General features: G+C 40.6%; 1 long non-coding RNA gene across 1 annotated transcript in view; it reads left to right on the top strand.

Moving 5' to 3' along the window:
- The window catches only part of LOC136292952 (uncharacterized), a 173,095-nt gene that overhangs the window by 138,334 nt on the left and 13,494 nt on the right, over positions 1-21,267 (top strand). Inside the window, exons 2-3 of the long non-coding RNA XR_010722016.1 lie at positions 8,375-8,573; positions 9,223-9,346. This is a non-coding gene — a long non-coding RNA (uncharacterized lncRNA). The remainder of the gene's footprint in view (positions 1-8,374; positions 8,574-9,222; positions 9,347-21,267) is intronic.

Genomic DNA, 21,267 nt, shown 5'->3' with positions numbered 1-21,267 from the left:
CTAGCTGCAATGCACTTTCTGAGCACACAGAGAGGGTTGGAAGATGGATGAAAGGTGGACACAATTTGGGAGGCGCTTTTCTCACATCCGCTCAGCACAACAGTTATCTTGATCAGAGGAAAATGATCAGTCACCTCTGATATCGCACAATCCCATTATAATGACAGCTAATGCAGCGATTTTATGAACTTTCTCTGTCATGTCTCCTGGCAGACCACAAAATGTTCTCAAAGGAAAGGCTTGCTGGCAGCGAGGGTTTAGGCCTGGAATGGGCATAAATGCACGTGCACATTTGGACCACATTGCTCATGCACTGTCTCTCCCCAGCTGGTAGGGCAAGCCAGGGTCCCAGCAGGGCCCAGGTGCAGGTATAAGAGCTGGATAAGCAGGCCAGATGTACTTAGTGGGAGTGCTGGTTCATGGTAAGTGAAAAGGGAGAACATTGAGCTCTGCAACCACACTCCCAAGGAAAGGTGACATGAAGTCATGTAGGCTGAAAGGCCAGCAAGGAATGGAGGCACCAGTCAGAAGCAGCAGGAAAAAAATATCCAAGAAGTTCATATAAGTCTGTGAAGTAGCCAAACTTAGTCTGAGAAATGGGGCATCTGTGAGAGGAGTGAAAGCTGCCCAGAGATTTGCCAGTTTCGTGGCTGTGACAAGCTGCTTGTTGTGAATTCAGATGCCTTTGTAGCCAGCATCTGGCTCACACTGAGCATGTATTTTCAAGCATTAAAAAAACAGAAATAATTTCCTGTTGTGTCAATAATGCCTTCTGAATATTACTCAATTCTAAACTGGGTGAGGTAGAGCTCTTATCAGCTATCCTGAGGCATCAACCAAGGCACTCAACCCATCTCACCGAATAATCTCATCAGTGATTTTTTTTTTTCCTTTTGACTCCCCAGCATGTCCCAAAAGATAGGATGTGCTATTTGTACACCCACCTTATGCATCTGAATCAGATATCAAAATCATGTGTCTTATTTCTCACTGCAGCAGGATTCCAGCAGAATTCAGAAAAGGGACCTGGATATGGCAGACTCCCCAGGGAGACTGCCCCATCCTCTGTTGAAGTCACTGATTGATGAACACGGTTTAGGGACAACTGTGGCCCACTGGTTGGAAAAGAAAAACTGCTGCTCAGGATGGAAGATGGTTTAGAGAAGGAGCAATTTGTGAACTGGCCTAGAGAAGAGCAGGAGAATGCAAACAGCTCAAGTAAAGTTAATGGGCATAAATAAAAGCCTTTAAAGTACAGTGTGCATGCCTTTGTTTGGGGCAAAGTACTCTTAGGTTAATGTAGTTTGAAGGCTGCCTTACTCCCAGATGAGAAGCCTGTACATGGTGGTTTAACAGGCTTCGATATATGCTCATTAACTTTACACTCTTAGCTGCCTCTTCATAAATTTCTGATGTATTGAGTCTTTTGGGAGTTCTCTTGGGTTTATTTTAGCTCTTTGTTGTAGTTTTACCAGAAAACAACAGTCTCTGTGATTTCTCAGCGAAAAAAAATAACCTTCAACCCTATTCAAAAACAAACAAACAAACAAACAAAAAAACAAAACCACCTCAACAAACCCCAAAACCCAACTACCTCACAAAACCCAACCACCTCAAAATAGAAAAATATTTTAAAAGGCAGAAAAGTTAGCAATGGTAACAGAGACAGTTGATCACTGAGGACAGTGTACCTGTCACAGGAGATGCTGAATGCACCAAAAGAGTGAGACAGGGTCAGTACTTAGAATGTGATTTGTATGAAAATATGTTGTGTAGTTTAAAGGTCCAGGTTTGACAATCTTTATTATTACTTTATGGGCTTTCAAATAAAATGTTGGACTAAGTATTGTGCTAGTAATATTTATGAAATGGTATTATAGACAGTGATAAAAGTTTATAGGAAAGTCATTACTGTAACCATAAAGCACCATCTCATCCCAAATACCACCAGTGGGGAAGAAACCTGCCTGCATCAGAGGAGTCAAGTGACTTCAGGGGGCTGATGCCAACAGGGGCACAGCCGTGCAGGCCACCTGAGCACATGGGTCTGGGGGAAATAAAGCCCTGGCTTTAGCAGAACCCAGCAGGAAGCATTTCCTCCTTGCCGTGTCCCTGAGGCTTGCAGAACAGCGCTGTCGGAGCTGCAGAGAGATGGGGATGCAGCGCCTGCCCCGAAGCCGGTGTCGGTAATTATTAACTGCTAATGGCGAGAAAAACCATTATGGTACACAATAGGCTTTCCTTTCACACCACTAATTGTGTGATGAACTTGCTTTGGCAGTAAATTGTCACATCTGCTGGGGAGAGAGATTACACTTTGGGAAATATTATAAATACAGTTGCCGTTCCTTTATTCCTGCATGATTGAGACATTAAAAAAAGAAAAAAAAAAAAAAAAAAAAAAAAAAGAAGAAGGAAAAAAACCTTGGCAGATAGAACGTACTATTTGTTAGACAAGGCTTTTGGGGGAGGTAATAATTTTATTAGGGAATTGAACAAGTAGGAAAACAGGTGAGCTTTCACACGACCTCCTCAAATTGTTCTTTTTGCTCTGGATGCCCTTCTGGGAGATGCAACACCAAAGGCCCCGGTGGGGGCACATTTTTGGTGTCGGTGCTTCCATTTGCTCCTATTTAGGTAGCTTGATGCCCCCTTGCCCTGTTCCCTGTGACAAGGCATCTGTCTGGATCTGGAAATAAATCATCTGGCAGAGCTGAGAGTGCTGTAGGGGATGGCCTCAGCTGCTGGTCATTTCTTCCTGCTGGCCGCGGTGTTCGGGGTGGACTCATTGTCACCAGGGTCATGGGATTGATCCTGATCAAATGGTGCTTGGGCAACAAAATCAACAAATAAAGAGTCAGTCTCAGTGTTGGGAATGAAAAATGAGTGGCAGGGAACAGAGAAATTAATAGTGGTTTGGGTTTTTTCTCAGGGAGAGAGGTAACTTTGGGATACTAAAGGGGCATTAGAGGCTGGGGGAGAAAATATGTCCCCAAGGCAGTAAAACTGTGGACTCTGTGATTTTTAGTTCCTATTTCTAGCCTCTAGTTAGTAATTATTAAACAACTGCTGGCTTTTTCATCTGCTCTATCCTGAAATGTTCTAGAATTTAACACTTCTAGTCCTGTTACTGAAACAATATTAGGAAAGCAGAGCAATTCTCATTGAGGGCACAGCAATATGATTTCTATTGGTTTTCAGTCTTAAGTCTGTCACTAGTCCTCAGGTCTTTTAAATACTAGTTTTCATTATTATCTATTTCTACATACTAGTTCTAAATGTCAGGTTGTAGCAGGCACTCTGTAGAATTTTTGAAGGGCTCCAGAAGATGTTCTCTGTTTTACTTAACTTCTAGAAGCTGTTCTGTACTTATTCATTATTTATATCACAAGATGGACAACACTTTAATCGACCAAAATCTGTTAGAAGGCAGCAGAAAAATTGTGTTCTGTGAGCACTTTAATGCACTAGGATGAAAGGGAAGGCAAGAAGGAAAAAATTTTGCAGAGCTATATTTAATTATTATTTCAATTTCTACAGTAATCTGTACACAGGAATTGGATATTTATATCTTTATTTAGCTAAGAAAAAAGAAGATAATGTTACAATACCACTTGTTGCATTTTTTGGAGATTCTGTTATATGGTAAAGATATATCATGTCATAAAGAAAAGAGAAAACACTTATAAATGATACTTATATCTTTTAAAATAAATATGGAAGGGAAGGCTGGTTCCGATCTGTATTGCCACATTCAAACCAGGCCTTATAATTCTCAATCCACCATAATTTCAGTTAGTGGAAATGGAAATTTTGGCCAAGAAGTGGGCAACAGTATTATTGAAACGTTGTTCCTAATAGTCCTGAAGAGTATTTCTAAACCTACCAGTGCAGCAGCAGTATTTCCAGGTGTGCCTACAGTAAAATAAATGCATGTCTCTGTTCCTCTGAGGAATTTGCTTTTCCTGATGCTTGGTGTGACACTGTGTAATATGTGCAGGCAGATTGTCAAAAAGTCACAGGGATCTTTAGGGTGCCCTAGCAATAGTCTCAAATTGCTTGAGAAGAGTGACAAATCTTTTATTTAAATGTCCTCTAGCAAGAGTCCTACTTTCAAACATATGTCTGTGTCGTGTCAGTCCCTCCTCTCAATGCCAGCTGCCTTTTTCCATGTCAGGTCTGTAACGCTGGGTTTGCGTTGCCCAAAGTCATATTTACACAATGCTCCTGTCAGTTTGATTGAGACAAATGCAGAAAGCGTCAGATGGGTTAATGGTCCCACCACGGTGTTATCACATCACTTCAGGAAATGGCATCAACATGCAATCATGGTGTGATGTGCTATTACACTTCATTTGTCTTTAGAACAATCCTGGAGTCAACAGCAAATCAGTGTGTGTCCCTTGCTTCACAATCAGCCATAAAACTGCACATCTTGCTCCTCCGAGCTGCTGATACTGTGCCGTGCCTTAGTTCCTGCAATTGATTTTTGAGCCTTAACACTGTCTCTTGGGATGGACAAAAGTCAGAGCTTCATCTTTTCAGGAAATTTTGCTCTCAATTCAGTTCAGAAGGAAACAAACAACAAAACCAAAAACCACAACTACAACAGAAATCCATCCTAAGTTCCAAACCAATTTTGTGCAAGAACCAGAAGCACCATTGCGATTACCATTGCAGGTGTGGAGTGGAATCAGTATTTTTGTAAATTTTTGTGCTGCCGGTATTGATGGGTGCAGTGACCGTTTAAAGTAAGTTCTATGAGGAACAGCTGAGGGGTCTGGGGGTGTTTAGAGAGAAAGAAGCTTAGGGGGAACCTTATCGCTCTCTATAACTGCCTGAAAGGAAGCTGGAGCCATGTGGGGTTCAGGCTCTTCTGCTGGCAACCAGCGACAGGAAGAGAGGACAGCCGTAAGTTGTGCCAGGGGAGATTCAGGCTGGACATCAGGAAGAATTTATTCTTGGAAAGGGTTTTCAAGCCTTGAAATGGGCTCCCTAGGTTGGTGCTGGAGACCATGAATTCCCTGGAGGAATTCATTAACACAACCGGATGCAGCACTCAGTGGTCTGGTCTGGTTGACGAGGTGGTGTTGGGTCACGGGTTGGACTCGATGGTCCTGGAGGTCTTTTCCAACCCAAATGACTGTGTGTTTCTGCTCTCCCCTCTCTGCTGTTTGCAGCAGTTCCCCCCTCACCCTGCCAAGCTCTGCACTTCTCTGCCTCACTTCCACTTTGGAGATGCACTGGGAAAGTTTATATTCCTTGTGCTGTCTGCAGCAGGAGAGTTTCCATTCATTGCCAGCTTGAGCCCAGTACCCTCAGTGCTGACACACAAAGTTTTGTAGCTCGGTTTCTCATCTACACCACTTCTCTCTCATCGAACCACTCCACAATAGGATGCCTTGGTATTACATAACTTCTGTGAATAGCCAGGTATTTCTGTGAAAATGCATTGTGAAATGAGTTGTATTGCATTGCGTAGGACACATAATATGGCATTCTCTGGAGGAAACAATTATTTGCTCAATAACATCTATCACATTCAGCTCCTCAGTTTATGGAACATTCTTGGTAAGGGCACAAGGGCGTGTTTCTTGGTAAAATAATTGTGGTTTAGCTTAGAATATCACCTTTCACTGAACAAAAAACCTACATAAACTCTGTAAAAGCAGTCTCATCATTGTCATAGGAGAAGTGGACTTTTTCCACTTAATTTATTTTGAGAAAATATATTTCCTGCTTATTTTCAAGACTGTTATTTGAAGATGCGGATGTCCGCATAAATTAGATTTCTCCCTGTCTGAATCACAGATACATCTTAGTATTGGGAAGCCATAAATTGCATGAGTTATTTTTGTGGAAGAGTATCTGTGACACTCCATTCTTTAAAAGTTTGGGGTTGTTTTTTTTTTTTAATTGTTTGCTTCAGGTCTTCTCTGGAATTACTTGCAAACAAAAATTTGCTTTTTTTTTACGGGACCAAATTTATTCTCTTTTTTTTTTTTTTTTTTCTAACAGATGTCAGCAAAATGACAAAATGTAAATGGCACCCAGTAGTAGTTTTGTGGTGCCCTCATAAGTTTGATTATCTGGTCTCATTAAAAAAAAAAAACTCCTCAGAATATTAGAAGGTGTTTAATAAAATCTTCTCAGTTGTGGCCTCTTTGTTAATGGCCTTGAACTTTTCCTTAGCATTAGCTTTGATCACTGACTCTGTGTAATCACCTCCTATTTATGGGCCAGGTCAGCCAATAAATAAAAGTAAATTGGAACTGGACTGTGGCCTTTTATCAAAAGGCACAGTTGTGTTTAGACTTTTAAGGATAAGCTGGACTACATGCAATCAAAAGAAGCTGACAGCAGGAGACGAGTGGTCACTGTCCAGGTGTACCTTAGAACTTTCCAGGCTTAACACTCATTTGAACAGGATTCTTGGGATCTTACTGAAGGGGCACAAGAGCATCTGTGCTGGAGGCTCTTACAAAGGAGTTTGTAAAACTTTGTTTCCTCTTAGCAATGTGTTAAGTGGGAAATACTTCTGCAGCACAAATGTTGCACTTGTTTTCTCAGCCTAAGTAACAGAAATGTACTGACATAAGACAATGTCTGTGTCTTTAAATGGGTTCTTTTTTTCATAAACTATAAGGTCTCTGTTAAGCAACACCTATTTCCAAGTCAAAACCAGTCCTTAGAGTAACTTTGACACATATTCGTGTATGTAACATCTTCTGCGTTGAACTAAGGGTTGGATTGTTTCCTTTCTCCCTTCTTTTAATTCAGTTTTTTATCCAAAATGGGTCCCAATTGAATCTGGTTGTGAGTAATCTTATGCCCCCTTTCTCCTGCTTTTGTAGGATGGATTCAGGTAAGCTTTATTCAGCTTGTGACTATTCTTGTGTCAGAATTGGAAAGAAGGTAAAATCAGATACAAAAATATTTCCCACTCAGTAAAGTAATGGCAGTCTGCATGGATCCTGCATGGAGCTTTCCTTTGGCAGGATCAGATAGACATCTTAAGAGTCTGACAGATGATCTCTGATTAACTGAGACAAAAAAAAATAAAAATCAATATTCATGTTAAGTAAATGGTGGTTGGCAAGTAGATGGGAAAATATCCAAAGTTTAAAGTAATTGACCCATATGACACACAAACAGAAAAAAAAAAAAACCAAAAAACTGTGAAAACTTTTTCAAGATCTCAAAACATGAACAAGGGGTTGCTCGCTGCAGGCCATACTCAGACACTCTTTCTGTTTATCTGTCTCATATTTCCTGATAAACCACTGTAATGCTGTTTTAAATTTGTCAAATTCAAACCATATGGGAGCCCCTACTCTGCACAGAGCTGAGCTGAGCCTCACATTAATGCAGTGCCTGTCACGTAGCAGTACCTCTTTGAAATACTTTTTTTTACATGAGATCAGCTCAAGTACCCTCAACAAAGAAACGTACCTTTTCAATGCTCCCCTCTCCTTAAGAATTTTCACATTGGCTAATCTGGTCCAAATATCTATATATAATTTGTACATATTTTACATTCACTTTTTTGATACGTATGTTCTTAGCCAGAATTGCCCTTCAGTTAAGACCCCTGATTGATAAAGATTTGTTCTGTTAAAATGTGAGTTATATGTTTTGCCATTAGGAAGACTATTCGTTGCTACTTGTTAGCTGTAGGAGGAGATAAAGTAGGTTTTTATACATTTGTCATAAACATCCCTAGCATGGGGCTCAGGAGATCCAAGGAAGAATGATGTAAGGTTAAAAAGAGCAAAATTTTTACTGCAGGTGTCTCAGTTCATGTATATAAGAGTAAATGCTGGAGAAAGCTAAAGAATAGCATTGCTGGAAGACTCAGCTCCCTTCTGATTATTAAGGACACATGCCCTGAACAGAACTGTAACAAACTATTTCAAATCAAACCATTCAGTGCCAGAGATGGAAAATGGTTTGTTGCTGAAGCTTCACTGGTTGTGACCTTCGGCTAAGAGCGCTCCAAGTGTGCACACCACCAGATCTGAAAATAAATGATGGACAGAAAATTGGCAGGATGCTCCCTGAGGTCTAAATGGTGTAAAGTCATGTTGTTTGTGACTGCATGGACATTTGTCACTGCAATCCTGCAGGAAGGACACACACTGTGCAAACCCTTGTTAATGTGTAACTTTGCTTTTCAGTTCTGATGGTGAGAGTTGAGTCTGAGGTTTTCCCTTGTCTTTCCTGAATTCGTTTCGGGAAGTTATCTGATACTTTATGAATTGCACAGTAGGGCCTGCTGTGAGATATTGAAGTACCAAGATTATAACATACGCCTGTACTTCACAGCTTCATTGACAAATTTGTTAAAACTCTTTTCTCTTTGTGCCCCCTCCAGGGTATTATGAACTGCATGTGCCAGGGGAGGTCACCCGGGAAAGCCTGTGTGCTTGAGAGGAGCACCTCGTTTGCCACCTCATTCATACCTCTCAAGATTTTTAAGATGAATTATTTATCAAAGAAGCTACTGTCAGAAGTTCGGACAGCACATGTCTTCTTTAATTATTCCTGACTTTTTTCCTCCGGGGAAGCACACGGTGAGTCTCTTGAGGAGAGAGTAAAGGTGCTTTTTCTTCAGGATACCACAAAACAGACTGAAGAAAAACATCTCTATATTTGCTTGTGTGCCAGAAGTGACTAAAGATTACAATGTCCTGATAGCTGTGCCACAGATCCCTGCTCATATATTCAACTCCCTACGTATGGGAGACTCCAGCCAGCACCAGTGAGAGCTGAAATGTGCTGGACTGACAGCTCTGGATGCTGAAGGTCTTTTTGTCATGTAATCTGCATTTTAATAGACTAGACAAGACACCATCCCGTATCATCACATTCTTGGTAATGAGAGGGGAGATGTACTGAGAGGATAGGAGAATTAATTACCCCAGCACTGAGATCAGGCACGTGTGAGATGGGAGAGTTCCAGTGGGAAGGCTTCACGTGCACTTCCATCTGTGGACTGAACTTGTCATTTTGGAAATCAGCCTAAGTTCTTCCTGTTCTTTTAATTTTCCAAAGAAGAATTCAGTGATGCTTCAGGTGCCTCTCTGCAGGGAAGTCAGTCAGCCTGAGTTTACAAAGCAACTGCATGCAGAAAGACCAGAACACAATAACTTCTTTTTAAATCAAATTTATGTTATTTATGGCTTACTATGAACATTTGCATAAGAACTATCCTATTTGCAGAGACCTTTCTGTTAAGACCTTGACATGTGTGAACATCTGAAGAAGGCCTGGCATCCAAAGGCTCCCACAAACATCCTAAAACACCTTTGTGAGACCAACACCATGGAACATACTCTTCTAACAGGTAAGGATTGCAACCTCTGCGTAGGGAAAGGCATTTCTTAAGTTCTTGTTCCCCAAAGCACCTGCTAATGCCTGTCACTGAGCAAGGCTGGTGTTGTGGCCAAGCTGGATTCCTGCTCTGGTCCAGCAGGAGATGTCGTGACTCATTAGGCAGAGCACACTGATGAGAAGGTTTTCCCATTAGTTCAAGAGCAAATGTTCATTTCAGCCAATGTTTTGTGAAAGACAATTGGTAAAATACCAACAATTCCTGCATATGGACTTTAATTTACAGGAGCAAACCATGCATTTTTCACTTAGGTCTAAAATGTGACTTTAGGTTTTCATGTAAGCTTATTCCTTTTCAGGAGATTGGAGCTATATAAATACTTGATGTAAAAAGAAAAGCAAGCTATGAGATAAAGTTGGAAAGGAATGAAAGCAAGGGTAAGGGAAGGAAAACAGCTAAATTAAGGGCAAATTATTTCCTCCTTCTCCATTTATGAAATGAGCCATGAGGGTTTTGCCTACAAAGTTCCCTTTTTGGAGCTGAATTACCCACACAGCATCCACCTGCCCCAGTAGCTTTTGCCACGGTCAAGGCTCTAAATTAGCCTCAGGTGGGCTGGCTGGGCCGAGGAAGATGCAGGCAGGCTTGGTTTCTCACCTGTGAAAGAAAAAGACATTGAATTAGAGCAAACAGGAGCTCCTTCTTCACCACCAGACCACAGGTAAGAAACTTTGTGCTTCGTGACATGATAGGGCTAAACCAAGTTACACTGTTATTTCCAGTTTAGGGGGCAGTGTGTGTCTCCCTGCCTGGAGTTAGCTGAGGTCCTGCTCTGCTCACTCTCGTTTCTCTGGAGCGTTACACAATAAACCAAGGGGAAGAGGGGCTAGTGGGTGTTGGAACACCCCACAGGTGTTCCACAAATGGGTATCTGTGTGCTGCCTGTATGGTGGGCTTTTGGAGAAGATGGTACTTGTGGTGCAAAGGGTGAGCTCTGGAGTGACAGGAGTGACTCTGAGCCCTGTCATAGGGATTTGTTCTGGTCTGCTTTTCAGGGTTCTTTGTAATGTGCCCTTCTGAGCATGGTGTGTGATGTGGCCTCAGGCAGCAGCCTGGGGCTTCATCATTTGTGTGGTGCCTGTCTGGGGCTGTTAGTCAGAGGGGCTCCTTGAGCTACAGGTGAGGATGTCTCATTTTCTGGGTGCTGTGAAAAGAAACATCATTCCATACTCTTAGTTTATCATGCTTGCCAGCTGCTGGCTCATTTTGCTTCCTCAAGTGGTTATAAACAGAAAAAAAAATTAGTTTGGGGAACAGGATTTTGGTCCCAACAAACTTCTGTCCTGGTCAATCCACCCCACCATTACCATATGTGAAATAAACCTAATCTTTAGCTGCTGAGCAGGCTGGAAATCAGTTTAACTTGCAGCTGGGGGATGAGGTATTGGTAAGGAGACTGTCCCAGCCATTGAAGCTGCCACTTCTTCAAGGATCTCATTGCTGGTGCGGCAGGGCACGAGTGCTGGCTGCCCAGGGGTGAGGGGATTCTCAGCCATCCCTCGGGAAGTTATCCACTCCTGCTGGTAACCAGGAGCCTCAGTGATGGGCTGTGGCCCCCTTTCCTCCTCTTGCCTTGACACTGACTCTGCAGCACCCCAATGGATTTTCTCTGTTTTCTTTGGCAAAACTTACACTTCCATTTCTAACTAGGAACTGCTGTAAAACTCAAGATTTTTTTCCCCTTTTAGACATTTACTCTATATTTCTCCTCTCTTAATGATACAAGTAGGTTTTTTTTCTTTGAATTCTTCCTCCTGTTGTTTCTCTGCTTGCAACCAAGATCCTTTTAATCTGTAGCTCTTCTTCCATATAGGCTGTCTCTGTGTCAAACCATACATGTTTTTCTCTCTACCTTCTTCAGTATTTTTCCTTGTCACCTCTGTGATAGCCTTATTTACTGCCTCTTGTTCCAGGGCACTGTCATTATTTCTTTTCTCAGATAAGTTAGAGAAAATTTGGAAACTATCAATACAGAATTGTTTGAATGTGGTTTCAAAAGTCTCCTTCTTGATCTGTGTAACTGGAAAAGGAAACCTTCAGTTCTTTAAAGACTTTTCTTTTTTTCCCCAAACTGGTGGAAAAACTGTGGGATCCTTGGCTTCTTCTACTGAAACTAACTGTAGTGTGAGATGGGGAGAAGAATCCTCTCAAGTTATCCATTTTAATAGCAAATATCTGATCTTTCTTTTTCCCAAGGGTTTTGTGCCATTTCTGCACATCTCTGTTCTGCTTTTTTTATGATCTTGTGGTGTTTCATGTGCTGGGGGTTTTTTTTCCTATATTTTATTTCCATGCATAGAGTGTCTCAATTTGTTGTAAGTTACACTGGAAAAGAACTCTGTTATCTATCTCAATAGAGCTCTGCAACAAACCTTTCCTGACAAACCATTTTTACTGTACGTACTGTATTTTTAAACAGCAAAATACTTATTTTGAGTAGAAAAAACAAACTCATTTTCTTAATTAACTTTTTTATGGAGGTTTTAATGCATGTTCATTATAGAAATTGCAGCTCTCCTCCAAAAAAATTGACTGTAAAAAAAGTTCTTTGTGGTGTTCCACATTTATTGCGCCTTAGCGATTTTCATATAAAATACATGCAGGTTGGGACTGAAAAGATGCTTTTGTTTTTCTACCTGGCAGCCTTGTGCATTCAACTGGGGCTTTGGCTCAAGCTGGGGTTTTTTTGCCTCCCTATGTATCAGCACCAGCAGGACAAATTACAGCTTCTGTTTACACCTGCCTTTTTAGTGTGCTTGTGCAGGTGCGACAAAATACAGCCTAGCAAACCTTGTTGTGTGGGGGGACTCAAATCTGGCTTGCCTGCTGTCGTGTTGGCCCTGTAAAACTAACAGGACCTGGGAAGGGGGAAAGTAATTTTTCTTTTTGTCATGGCCACAGCTACATTTACACTTGAGGAACACGTCTGCTAGACAGACAAACAAATAGTTGACATCTTCACACAGTCATATCCTGAAAAACAACTGTGCTGCTAGCCAGGAAAATAAATCCTTCTGCATTAGGCTGCTGGTTGTGTTCTTAGCAGCTTCTATGGGTACCTGTGTCTGGGAGGCTGTAGGATGGAGTTTTTCCCTAATTCTCCAATGAAAGGAAGTTCTTTCAGTTGTTTAATTTAAAGCTGCTTTACAGCCCAGGGTTTTTGGATGGTTTGTGTTTGGTGAGTATTGTGAGTATTTGGTGAGGCATGATCAGCACCCAGGTTCCTGCAGTGCTGCAGGGGAAAGAAATCCCTTACCTAAAAATTCCGGTGGGTTCCAGTGTGAGATGTGGGTCACTGGGGCAAACAACTCTGAGGCACCTGGGACAGAAGATTCGCTCCCTGGAGGACAATTCCTCCTCTAGTGTCTTTGAAGGCTTCAGTGAGTGGCCTTTCGGACACAGTTGGCTCTTTTGTGGATTAAAGTTGATCCTCGGGTGGAGATGGGTTACAATCAGTTTGTCCCAGGGTATATATTCACACCTATTTTTACTAAAGTTTAGGCAGACCAGGTAAAGCTTTGGTTTCTGAGCTAGCACCGAGACACAACTACTCTGCAGCCACCAAGATCTTCAGTCATGTCACCCTGAAGCTGCTGCTTGCAGGCACCTCTTCCTAAGCCAGTGCATTCAGAGGCTGGACCAGGCTCTGTAACGCTCAGGTGTTTTTTGGTGCCATTTTGAAATCTGTTATCTGCAAAGTAAAATGGGTAGAGGAGAAATCCACTAGTCACTGTTCATCTATTAAGAAATCTTGATAGTTACAAGAGCAGTTACTTCTTCCCCCCATCCACTCCCTTGGAAATATCCAGCAGGATAACGGACAAAGGAATTCCTTGAATTCTTTTTAAATAAGATTGGCAAGATTTTTTTCTGATTACAGTGTAGATACACAAAAATGGAAGAGGTGATCATTTTGTTGACCAGTTGCCATGTGATTGCTGTATTTGAGATTGTTTTAGAATCCCAATGTGTAGCCACAACTGTTTTGTTTTATCCCTGTGATTTTTTTTCTCTCACGTGCTTTTTTCTACATTTTCTTCTTACAATATGACACATGTTCATCCTACCTGAGGTTGCAACTTTATTAAACACCTTTATAATCCATCTTGTTACAATGTCACTTTCAGGGAAAAGGTTCTGCATATTGTTTTAATCAAAGGTTGCATTTTATTCTTTTGAACTGTAAAATTGCAAGTATAAAGACCAGCATAAAAACCCTGAGAATTAATTAGTTGCAAATGGGCTTCTTGGCACACAAGGAAAGGCTTCCATTTTGCTGTTAATATAAGGAAAATATGATTAGAATTCATCAGGGAAAAAAACCCCTAAACTTGCTTAGTTCATTTGAGCTGTATTGGGCAAGAATAGGAGTTCCACACTTCTGTGGAAGATGATTACCTGAAATTTAAAATACGTGCCCCTTAACACATGGCTCCTAATTGTTTTCTGCAGTGTCTTTTGAAGCAAATTGTCACGTAGCCCAGTGTGAATGGGTTTGCTCCTCGGTTTTGTACCTAAACAGCAGTACTGGGTGGGTATCCACTGACTGAAGTGTTAAAGTATCTCTCCAGATCCAGGTCCTCTAGCTCTCTCAGTTGCCAGAAATAATAATAATAATAATAATAATAATAATAATAATAATAATAATAATAGAGACAAACCAGAGGAAGAGTTCTCCACATGGGGACCACCCCTGCATCCAGCAGTGAGCCGAGGGCTGTTTATTAAAGAGCAGTGATACACATCCTTTAAGCAGGCATCAAATTTGAAAATCCCTGGTCTACACACCACTTCATGGCAGCACATTCCTCAGAGCCCAGTGGATTTATTATCCTTGTTGCCCCTTTCTTTCCTTGAAACATGAGAAAGACAAGCTTTTTTGCCTTTGTCCTCACCCTCCAAGTTTTGCAAGGGCCCTGATCCCTGCTTCTGTAGATGTGCTTGTAAGGGCAAGACCTCTATCATGACTTAATACTGGCAATGAGACAATATTATCAGAAGCCTTTTTGGGGCTATTAACTGAGGTTGTCTGTTCTGCCATCCAGAGAGTAGACTAATTCCCAGGCAGTGGTCTTGTTTTCTTCTTTCATGATGTGAAAGTGCTGTTTTGGTGGGTTAATTATCTGTATGTAGCAAGGAACAAAGGTCAGGGATGTGTGCTGATATTCTGAATGAAAGAGAATTTTCTACGTAATTGCTGAGAAAAGTCAGGAGTTTAGAAAACAAGCTGGACTTTGGGCTCGTGAAGACCATAATCGCTCCTCTTCTGCCTTCTGAGATGCTGCTTGTGAAAAGGTCATTAAAAATAAAAAAAGCTTGTGTTAATAAACACAGTCTTCCTGATGTCAGGAGACATGAAAATACCGTGAAGAGCACTGTCTCTCCATTCCTGCTGTTCAAGCTGTAGTTGTTTGTTGTGGCTATGAGCAAGCAGATCTCAGGAAATTAATGAGCTGCTGCCTTGTTAAGCATGGCAGAATTTAATGGAAATGTGTTCTTAATTTCTGGGACCCCTTTTTTTACTTCCTCTCTTATACTTGCTAAGGAGGTATTTGTTAACTTGCTAGTCATGCATCATATAGGGAGAGGGAGATGCCTGATGAGGGATGCAGGTCTGATGTCTCCCTGTTTATAACGGGAATTGTTTTCCAGGCTGGTATCCTGTTGCAATGCGTTTGCTACTTAGAAGCAAATATGCAACGTTTCATTTTGGCTTGCTTTTCACATTGTTGTGCACAAGCCTGCATGTCAGAGTGCATGGATTGGGGTCTTCAGAGAATTGGCCTGTTCATTACCAATTAAAACCAGAAATTACAGAGCTTTTGCCCTGGTTTAAGGTGGCATTTCTGAGAAGTGACTTTGAAAACACTGTCTTAAACAGCTCAATCTTTTGATGAAAACTTGAAGACTGAAAGCTCTATGTTAATTAGTGGAGCAGCAAATCAATAAACGTATCACGGTTGCTTCATCCACTGTCCAAATAAATGAGTTCAGTATTTTACGTCTGCATTTCCCTTCTTTACCCTTCACCCCACTGAGATAAAGCATTTCAGATCTTTACTGCACTTGTAGCTGTATGAAGGGCAAATTAGAAACTGCTACTTTCTGCGAAACAGACTGATGTATTAGAGAATTTCTTTCTGAAAATGACTTTTGTTGGAACAGCCAGATAAAGTAATCTATTTTAGATCCATCTTTGCAAATAGGTCCTGTTGAAAAGGCTGACTGCTAAGACTGGCTCTCTGAATGAATCTTGCTTTTGAGAAGTGTTTAAAGATTTAAGCTTAGCCCTAGACTTCAATTTCCGAAAGCTTTTGGACTTCAAACAACGAGCTTAACTAGCCTCTAGAATAACATGAAAGGTAGCAAAACGTCTAGAACATCCACTGAAAAAGCCTCTAATATATCTAAGTGCCCACTTTTTCTCTGGATTTAATGTTAAAACTGATGGAATTTTTAAATGGGGAAAAAGTTCTTCTAAAATATAATCATAAGCTGCTCTAAAACACTGTTCTGAACCAACTGGGACAGATATAGTTTCTTACATACCTATTTTGCAGTAAGATATGCTGTTTGAGGGGATGATTTACTGTTTCTGTCAAAAGGAGCTGCAGTTCCTGTTGCAAAATTGTTAGAGGCTGAGTCTAAGGGGATTAGCACATTTTAAGTATAAGCTTTTTAGTGTGTCATTTGGTTAATTTATGGTACTTCTAGTGTCTGTGGAAATGGTCTGCTTTCTAATATGGTACCACAGATACTTTTATAGAGAATTTTAATTGCCTTGCAGTTAGCATTTTTAACTCTCTTCTAACCCCTTCTTCCCTCATTCCTTTCCAGAAGTGAGGAGTCCTGTTTGACTCCAATTTATCTACTTTATCCTTACTACTCCTGCACTGTAACACACCCGTAGTTTAGATGTGGGGATGGGAATAAGCAGGTTTGTCAGAGTCTTCAGAGCAAGTGTCTTCCTTCTGTGTTTCTAGTTCCATAATGATAAGGAGGACATGGAGGACTTGCCAAGATGTGGCCACATCAAAACAGTCATCATGTTTCTTTGCCATTTTAATTTGCATTGAAAGGAAAAGAAATGAGTTTGTCATCATTTATTGCCACAACTCTTCAAATTTGTTCTGCTGTGATGATTGTTTAATCTAAGATGTGGTTTAAGTGGTTTTTTTCAGCTTCTGGGTACAGCTTTTGAGTTAGTTATTCCATAACCTGGCATGAGAACCCAGGGGATATCAGAATCCTGACCTGCCTTCCTTTCCCTGTGGTTTTTCCAAATAACCTCTTTGGGCGTCAGCATTTCCCATGGGGCATTCTCTTTTAGGTTTTTTTTTTTTAGTTTTTCCAGTAGTTTTTTGATGGTGTCTGTTGTGTTGTCACCTCTGTATTTGTCACTGTAAAGAAAATTGAGCCTTCTGGAAAAGGCTGTTGCGTTTTACCACCCTCTTGTCCCTCCCAGTCCTCTGGGTTATTGTTCATTTCTGGAGAGGTGGTATTTCGAGGTGTTAATTAATACTTGCATGCTTGTCCTATGTTTCTCAGACCCACCCTACCTAGTCCCCTTCTGGGATTATAAATGATGGTGTTTTGAATCCCAGTTTTCCTTGGGAAGTTTGAGTTACAAGACCAAGCTGGCATCAAATTACCCGTGTGTCTCCTTATCACAGAAGGTTATTGGTGAAATTAATTTCCTTCTCATAGTCTCCAATTAAAATACAGTTTATCATGATGTACTTTATTGTGGCTCACATGAAAAGACTTTAATGGATTATTTTTCAGCAGGTGGAAATGCTATTTGTAAGGCTTTGGGTGATTTCATGTGGCACTGCTTATACACATGGGAGGAGAAAGAAAATTCTTGATCAGTTGATGGATTATTTCTAAATTGGTTTTGTCCCTAATGTTTCAGTTGCTAATAATGATTTATAATGCTTGACCGTTTTCTCTTCCTTTAGAACCAGATTTTTAAAATTGCTGTATTTGAATGTTCCATTCCAAAAAAATATTGGGTTTGGGATTTTTTTTCAGCACTTTTATTGTCTTGTTCTGTTCTACACATAGACACAATGTCTGCTATGAAGGATAACCTTGAGAGCTGCAGTGTCACTGGTGACTGTGACTGTATTTGTACAACCTGAGGAAAGCTCAGTGCAATTATTAGCTATCAGGGAATATTACTCTGGCACTAATAACTATTTCAGAAGTAATAAAGTTTCAAAGGATAATAGGGGCTGTTTTCTATTCAGACTTTTAATCTGCTAAAGCAACTATCATGTCTGCCCTTCACATGCACCTGAATGCATGTTTGAATTCATTCTTTCAAGAAACATGTCTAAATAACTCCTTATTTTTGAGGTTATTCTCAAGTGTTATAGGTATCAAATACCTAAGTTTGAATATTAGGAGAATCACTTCCGTTTAGAAGTATTTTAATGCTAGTTTGACATATGTGCTTGATAATCCCCAATCAATTTCGGTCAGATTAGAAAAATTTGACAGGTTTAGCTGTTGATGGCGGGGGTGGGACCACTTTGCTTCAGTTGTTCTGCCCAGCTATTCTAATTAATCTCCACTTAATTTAAAGAAATTACTTACTGTATCCGATAATGAGTTAATTTGTAATTCAATTAGCAGCGCCATTTGCAAGCCTTTAATGTGAGCAAAAACACCTGCTGAACTGCTCAGCTTGAGTGACACCTGGGAGGGGACAAGATGGGTCTTCCTCCCCTGGCATGCCCAGGAGGGCAAGGCCAGGTCACAGTGCTGCCCACGAAGATGGACTGGCACCACCTGCCTCAAATACAGTAAATTTGGACTCCTTCTAAGTAGCTGTCAAGTGGTGTGGGCAGGAGGGTTTGTTGTTTTTTGGTTGTTTGGGTTTTTTTTTTTTTTCTGCAGTGTTCTGTATTTGGGTCCTGGTGTAAATTGACAGAACTGTAAGGTTTAGGACATGCCAATCCTTGTGGGTTGTTCTGGCTCAGCTGTTGGCAAGGAAGTGCTCTCACTCTCCTGAAATGTTAAACTATCATATTGCTTCTCCACAGACACATTTCCACCACTCCAGGTGCTGTGGAGATTTCAGGTGGCCATTTAGCAAAGACAATAGGTTTGTTTGTTTATTTATTTGGTCTCTAGTGCCACTGGAAATGGAAGGGTGTACCACAGAGTTTGGATTTTTAACAACGCTCTGAAAGTTTGGGGAGTCTGGGAAAGAAATAAATACGTGAATTTATTGGCTGAATAGATATTTTGAGCTGTAATCTTGGCTAGACTGCCTTGCTAATATTTTTTTTTATTTTAAAGAGAAAGGAGAGGTTTGGTTTTGAGAAGTTTTCAACGAGAATACTGGCAGACAGCTCAATTTTAAAGCAACAAAACCCCCCAAAAAATAACCCACTCCCGAACAACCCAACCAACTAAACACCCCACCAAATAGTCTGCAGATCAGTCGCTTTCTAAAACTGTTTTACACCTGATTGCTCTAATTAGTTGAAAAACGGAAACATGTTCCTTAGCTTTGTGAAGCTGTAGTGCAGTGAACAAAGTAGCTATAAAGTCACAAATTACACAAATTACCCAGCCAGCCCTTGTAAAATAGAAATTTGGGGGGTGGTTATGGCAATGTGATCTAAAATGCAGATAATGACATAACCAGAGTAGAAAAAGCAGGTCTGCAGAAAAGTGGCACAACAGGAAGGGTGACAGAGGGTGGCATAACACTTAGTTCAGTGGGAAAGGAAAGGACAGAGGAGGAAAAAGAGATCAAGTGTCTGTATTTCCTACTAGACTGTGACTCAGGGTGGGATTTAAGCCAAATGACCAGATTTAATGCTTCTAATCACTTTTTTATTCTGCGGTTCTTTTTTTCCCCTTCCATGACTAGCACCATTTAAGAAAAGACTTAACAGGCCAATGTTCATCTTAATTATGCTCTTTCAGGTTTGTGCTCACTCACAATGCCAAGCATTCAAGGCAATCCAAATTTTTCCTGCCTTTGGCAGAAGGAATTAGATGCCTGCTCCTAACACTTATATCCTATGTGCTGAATGTCACAGCCCCATTGAAGTAAGAGTGGAAATGTTCAAAGGAGGTTATAGCTTCTGAATATTTTAGATGTTTAGAATCACAAATAGAGGAAGGTAAAGCAGAGTTCGGCTGCCAGTTGAAGACTACTGATATATGAATCCCTTTTACTTGAGAGTTGCTGGTTCTTGGCAGTGTGGGCACACGACCGTAGCGAGTCCTAAACACTCACACCTGTGGTATCTGCATTCAGAATTACACTGGGTGCCTCTTAAAGAATTATTTTTGAATGAGCATCAATGCAAAGTGACAGCCACTGTTGTATTTGATTGGTTTTAGAGCATTCTAGGGACTTGGAGGTTTTTGTTGTAATGTGGTTCCTGGGAACTGAAGCTATTGTAAGACCAGTCGCTGGCTCCTGTTATTTATTTGTCTCCATGACTGGAAGACCCTTCCTCTGTGGTGTGCTTTGAGAGCTCTTTATTTGTGGCATTTATGAACAGTAAACATAAAAATCCTAAAATCTTACCACTAAAATTTACATTAATTAATTAAATAACTGGGCAACGTAATTAAAATCAAGCAGCCTTTTTTTTTTTTGTCACTGACTTTTATGACTTACTGTTATTTCCATATTCCTGAAATATGGGTTCCTAAATTGGAATGCAATATTTAAAAATACATTTCCCTTGGTGTGCAGCTCAAGATGACATTAGCCCCACTAATTTAATGTCAGCTAAGAACTCCTATTGAGCAACTTAACTCTGATCCTTAAACAGTCTCTAACTCATTTCATAGTTCCAGCCAGGACTCTCTTTCCATATGGTTGTGTTAAACATATTCTTGGATTATTGCCAGTTTATCAGGTCACTGTACTGTGACCAATTTACCTACTCACTTTTTCATCTCACTGCTGAAATAATCTTTGTGCTCTCAGCACTTCCACAAGGGTTTCCAGTTGTATGTGCCTCGTTATTGAACTGCAACAAACCTGATCCCTTCAGGGCTCTTCACTCGCTCAAATCTGGTTTGCTGATGTTGCCTGTATCTCAGTTGTGGAAGCTGTACAACTGTTAAGTCTTTAAATTTACACAGGAATTGTGTAATTCATTAATGTGTCCCTTATAAAGATCTTTAATAATGTTGTGAACATCTGAGTTGAGATAATCCCATGGTAAAAGGCTAGCTTGTATCATTATTTGTGCCCTTATCGGTCAGGTCTTTGGCCTTATGCACTTGAAAAGCAGAGGGAGATTTTTTCCAACTCAAATGCACTTGTTATCAAATACTTTGATAATCCCATGCTAACTTTGAAGTTATTTTGTCTTGTGTTTATGTGAGACAGTTACTTCCACAGGATCGTGGGATAATTCAGGTTCAAAGGGACCCCTACTCCAACCTCCTCCAAGCAGTGTTAGATGTGAGACAAGGCTGCTCAGGGCATTAACCAGGCAGAACTTGAAAACTTTCAAGTGTGGAAACTGCACAGCCTGTCTGGGTCCCCTTTTCTCTGTCTTCATGGTGAAAAGGCTTCTCTTACCCTTTTACCTTTACACAGTTTTTGTGAATATCTGCAGCATTTGAAGTTAAGGGAATTTTTTCATAGTCTTTATTAAGCTGGCCTAGGTTATTGCTTTAAAATTGTTAGTAAGTGATGGGACAACATACAGTTATTAAATCAATGCATATCTGAACAGGAAGGGTTTTGTACTAACTTCCTGCTCTGACACAGAAGAGAGTTCTGTTGCAAAAATGTTTTCCATTCTAAACTAAGGAACTGTGATGTTTTCCAGGCAAACAAAATCTTTTAATATATTGTTCTGCAACAAGATAATATTTTGCAT

The sequence above is a fragment of the Chamaea fasciata genome, unplaced genomic scaffold, assembly GCF_029207755.1.
Source record: "Chamaea fasciata isolate MVZ Bird 193981 ecotype frontalis unplaced genomic scaffold, bChaFas1.0.hap1 SCAF_8, whole genome shotgun sequence".
NCBI lineage: Eukaryota > Metazoa > Chordata > Aves > Passeriformes > Sylviidae > Chamaea > Chamaea fasciata.
The sequence above is the reverse complement of the archived record's forward strand: the minus strand, read 5'-3'. Positions and strand labels throughout refer to the sequence as shown.